The 5,667-nt window shown below is 43.0% G+C and overlaps 1 pseudogene; it reads right to left on the minus strand.

Annotated features, from left to right (window-relative positions):
* Window positions 1-4,021: 4,021 nt before the first annotated feature.
* On the minus strand, window positions 4,022-5,439 carry LOC103289638 (nuclear prelamin A recognition factor-like; annotated as a pseudogene).
* Window positions 5,440-5,667: the final 228 nt, after the last annotated feature.

Consider the following 5,667-nt stretch of genomic DNA (forward strand, 5'->3'; position numbering starts at 1 on the left):
GTTGGGGCGTTTGCAGGAGGCAACTAGTCAACGTGTCTCTCTTGCATAGATGTTTTTCTCTCTATCTGTCTCCCTCCCTACATCTTTCCCCTCTCTCTGAAAGCAATGGAAAAAATATCCTTAGGTAAGGATAAAAAATAATAAATAAAATAAAATAAAATAAAATAAAATAAAATAATAAAATAAAAAGCACAGAAACAAAGACATTGTCCTCCTTACTTTCTCCCCTTAAAAACGTTAAATATTTTAATAATATTTAATTCTCATTTCTCTTTCTCAGTATTCCCTGTTACAGTCTGAGTTCTCTATGAGCTACCCTCTGAACCTCACTGTAATCTAGCTCATACTGCATTGTACTGATAATATTCCCACTTCTACATTGCAAATTCCTCAAAGACAGGTAACAGAGATAAGCTCAGACATTAGAATGTGACTGAAGCACTGTAGATACTGAAAGCTTGAGGGATGAATGAATAAAGAAAAATGAATACATTTAGCGTAGTGTTCTGTTTATAGTCTTCAAATCAGTAAAAACTGTTGGCTGATATATCTGTACAAACATATGAACATATATTAAAGGAAGAAAAAAAGTGGGTATCTACCTCTCATTAAACAGGGCAGAGTTAAACTAAAACAAGTTTTACAGAGTATTAGCTGCATTTCTGGCTGTTCCATCATTTCTTCAACCATAGACAATGCATAAAAGAAGAAAAATAATGTCTTACAGAGTAAATGTCACATAATTTTGTAAATTATATCTCCTAACAGTGTTTCTAATTATACTTCCAGTATTTGAAGGTATAATTGAGACTATATTGTAATGGTTGATTGGGGTTTGGGTGAGAATTAGCTCTAACGGTGAAAAATATTCTGTATTTTTATAGAGTTGTGGAATACAAGAGTATACACATTTGCCAAAACTATCAAAATATTATACTTAAGATCTATTAGACAAATATGTTAGAAATTTGTTATTTCTCTACTCAGTAGAGAATATATCAAATTCAGTTAGGAATGGCCCTGGCTGAGTAGCTCAGTTGGTTAGAAATTTGACCCTTTAAGCCAAGGTTACTGGTTTCATTCATCCCTGGTCAGGACACTGACAAAGAATCAACCAATGAATGCAGAAATAAGTAAGAAAGCAAACAGATGTTTTTCTCTCTCTCTCTTTCTCTCTCTCTCTCAAACCAATAATAAAAATAAAAAAGCAGAGATGAATGGTGTCATAAATCTAACTTTTGAAGGCTATGGTGATAGATTTCTTTAATAGTCCCAATTCTCTGATTTTATACAAGATTTGTAAAAATTAAGGCTTTATTTAGCATACCTGTATTAATCGTGCAACTTTTCATGCATAAATCTCTAATTAGGTCTCTAATGATGGAAATGCATTTTCTATTAAACTGAGTTTCTTTCAATAACAACACAACTAGTATGTTTTGTGTATTAAAATGCATATACCCTACGTGTGATATATTAGGAACACATTTAATTAGAGTCTTGATGTTGATGATTTCAACATTCAAGAAGATGAGATAGGTATAATAATGAAAGATAAATAAAATTTTAAATGTTTTCACTTTCAACTTTGTTATATTTAAAACCACTAGAGAAAACTACTCCATGAAATATGAAATATGACAACATGAGATTAAATTAGAATATGAGATACAGCAAAATGTTTCAGTTTTGTTAAATTTTTGCACTAGGTGTCAAAGCAATATCAGCAAAAATCTTAAATAATGAACAATGTAGATCAAACATGATAAATTGCTTTCTAAAATATAGTGCTAAAAGAAATAGAAATAAATTCCCTCTGAAAATAAATGCTACACATTTAAACAGAAAAAAACTGTCAACATAGTACAACTTTAATGTCATCTCTATAATTTCACACATCATGCTGATAGATGGCATATGATATTTGATGTGGCAAGAATTTCAAAAATTCCAATCTAGGAAATGATATTATAATGAAAAATAAGGCCAGCTGCTTTGATAAGCTTAAGTATTACATTTCCGAAGAATTCAAATGCATAAAACCATTATAGAACATATTATTTTATGTAAGGAAAAATAAATAAATTAGAATGAACTAAAACTTTGCTAATTTGGTCATATTCATGAAAAGATCAATTGAAATTAGTGGATGATGTAAGTTGTAAAATATATGACATTTCCATAAACTAAATACTTTAATTTAAAAATATATCTTTTGATCAACAAATGGTTAATTACTTACCATCTCAGAGGACCTAACTAAGTAGATGTTTTAAATGGATGCAAAGGTTTACATTTTATTGGTTAATTGGTGAGGAACAACAAAGGAAATTAGTCAAATATCTGTTTATATTTTTACTTTTCTACTTCCTTTTATATTTAAGCAAGTTGTTTCTTATCTCAGAGACTGTACTTTTGATTATATAAAATAGAAATTATAATATTTATTTCATATGATTGAACAAAATATCAAATGAAAAATATACAAAGTTTTAGGCAAATGCTTTAGCTAATAGTGGTAGATTAGTAAATGCTACTCTCCTTTATTTGCCCTTGCTATTTTTTTGAAAATGTATAATTATTTAAACAATATTTATCATACAAATCTTGAATATTGTGAATATGCTTAAAAATAATTTTTAATGTATTTATAGTATTTAAACAAATTAAATTAACACAAAAATACATTTTAGGTAATATAAGGCATAAGGCATGGAAAAAGAACCGACAAGATAAGAGACATTTTGCAACATATGCTTATTTAAATTCTATTCCTTCATTATATATTCACTAGAGGCCCAGTGCACAAAATTTGTGCACTGGTGTGTGTGGGGGTCCCTCAGCCCAGCCTGCACCCTATTGCAGTCCAGGACCCCTCAGGGGATGTCTGCCTGCTAGCTTAGGGACAGGGAATGGACCTAAGCCAACACTTGGAAATCCCTCTTGCAGTCCGGGACCCCTCGCTCCTTACCGCCTGCCTGCTCACTGCTCCTTACCACTCAGCTCACTGCTCCTTAGCACTGCCATGGAGGCAGGAGAAGCTCCCGCCACTGCCACTGCACTCGCCAGCCATGAGCCCTATCTTTCTGTGTAGTTGTCTGTGGGCCAACTGCTCTCTTCCTTCTCACTTAGGGCGAGCAGCATGTGAGGGCAGAGTGCACTGTCGTGGAACACAGAGGGCTGCCTGGAGCTGAGGGGAGTGGCCGGGCCCACGGGGTGAGAGGTGGATAAAGAGGACACTATCTCATCCAATTGTGGGGCGGGCTGGCCGACCTGCATCTGCCTGAACCCACCCAGGGAGGAACCGAGCAGAGTGTCCACCTCTCCATTCTCCATCCTTCCATCTGTGACACCTGTCACCCTTGCTAGGCCTCCCCCAAAGTGAGTTCAGCTCAATCCCTGAATGTAAAAGGGCACGGGGGAAGTGGGAGCTCCACTCCAGTGCCCCCTGATTCCCAGAGACAGAACCTGGTCTCAGGATGGTGGCCACAGCTGCAGAACATAGATCTGTTTCAAGAAAAGTTGGGAATGCAGACTTTCTTATGAGCCCCTATTTCAAAAGGTGGCAGTTTATTCACATTGTGGCAAAGACACCTTCAAGAGTAACATAAGTGGGTAAAGTCAGGGCCAAACCGGGCCATTTCCTCATCCAATCTCTCTGAGGTGGGTGGACAGAACCAAGTCTCAGATCTTCACTTCTGGGGGCTTTTTAAGCCTAAAGGACAGTACTCTGTCTTCATTCTTGTTCTTTGGGATTTTTTCATCGTCAGATAAAAGGATACATACATTGGGACAATCCTCTTGAGGTACAATATCCTAGTTGCACCCATGTGACAAGGACAGCGCCCCTCAGAGGAAGGGAGCTGACAGATGGGGAGCAGGGAATTCTGAAAACCAAAGCGATGGCAGAGATGCTAAGCCTTTCCTTCATGTGTCTGGCACCCCTCTTCAGGCGGCCTGCAGGCCAGGCGTCTGCTGGACCCTTACCACTTGATGTCCTGGCAGGGTGCCCTGGGCCCTGCTAGGTGCTGTGCAGGGATGCCTGGTCTCAGGGGGAGTTGCCTCCGAGCCTCAGCCACTCCTGGTACAGCTTCTGCACATGGGCGCTGGTCTCCGGGGGCCACACGGGGATGGCAGCGTAGATGCCTTCCATCTGCCGCAGCAGTGCCCTGTCTGCACGCCCGTCCTCCGACTGGGCCTGGCCCCTGCCACTTAGGCATCCCCGGCGCAGGCCAGGACCTCCACAAAGCAGCAGGGGAACTTGCCCTCTACAGCTTCAGGACCACTTCTGGATGTTCCGCCATAAGCAGCCTCAAAGCGTAGCAGAACCTCTCCGTCCCTTTCAAGGGTGACCTCCTGGAAGTCTTTGTTCCTCAGGGTGTGGTAGGTGAGCACCCCCACATCCTCGTTGAACAGCTCCTTGGCCGTGTGCCTGAAGATGTGCCCCAGGGACCCGTCGGAGCTGGCACCCTCGTGGAGCCTCACCTCCTCTTGCTTCACATCTCCAAACAGAGTGTCCATGGCGGTGGTGTTTGAGGCAAGGTCACTTTGCTCCATTATCTGGACAATTTCACCTGAGGTGAACACGCAGTCAGCACCCTGGGAACTATGCAAAGCTGTAGGAACATCTTCTCAAAGGGCCTCCAGTTTCTTGTCATCACACAGGGTCACAATGACGTGGAAAACCTTGTCTGGGGACAGGTTCTGCCGTCTGGCAAAGTAATCCTTCACCAGAGAGCCCATGATCTGCAGGGGAGACTTGGCCATGCAGAGGGTGGGAGTGATGGGGTGACCCAGCACACGCTCTGCATACCGGTCCCAGCCGGGGCAGGCGGAGGTCAGCATGGGAAGCCGGGGCTCTTCCTCACGGTGCTGGCAGTACCGACGCACTAATTCCTTCTGACTCTCCAGGATGCTGAAGTCCGCAGCTATCTTCATGTCAAAGACAGCTTTTGAGGAAGCACAGAGCCTTCTGGATGCATCAGTGACATTGAGGCTGAATTTAGTAGTAAAATAAGGCAGAGACTGAGGACCGCCTCTCCGCCAGAAGCCGGGCTCACGGCTGGTGAGTACAGCGGCAGTGGAGCTGGCCTAAGCCATCAGTCAGACATCACCCAAGGGCTCCCGGACTGTGAGAGGGCTGTGAGTGCATGAATTTCATGCACCAGGCCTCTAGTCTCATTAAGGTTCAGAACACGGAAGAAGTCCTTGGTGTTCTGCTGAGAAACTTGGACTCCTTCCTCTGCGGTCACACAACTGTCACACGCCAGGCAGTCACTCAGGAATATCTTGGCATCGGCCAGCTTACGGAATTCTCCCTTCTCTCCGTTCTCCTGAGCCGGACTCTGGACGTTGACTGCGGCATTCTCTTGGTCATCAGTTTTTGTCTTTTCACTACATTCCTTCCGTGTGCAGTGATCACACTTCATCTGGAGCGGGGCGGGCGGGGGCCGGCTCGATGACCTGGAGGAAGCCCGGGGAGAGCAGTCAGTCACCGCCGGACGCCCCTGGCGCTGCTGGCGGTGTCCTTTCCTCCTGGTGGAGCGTCTAGTGAGGGAAGCAGACGCCATGCCCGAGGCTGAGTTCCAGGAGGCCGGCAGCGCTGTCGGGATCCTCCCAGAGGCGCTGGTCCGTTGGTGCCTGGCCTGTCCTCTGGAGATTGAACCT

The sequence above is a fragment of the Eptesicus fuscus genome, chromosome 8 (assembly GCF_027574615.1).
Source record: "Eptesicus fuscus isolate TK198812 chromosome 8, DD_ASM_mEF_20220401, whole genome shotgun sequence".
NCBI lineage: Eukaryota > Metazoa > Chordata > Mammalia > Chiroptera > Vespertilionidae > Eptesicus > Eptesicus fuscus.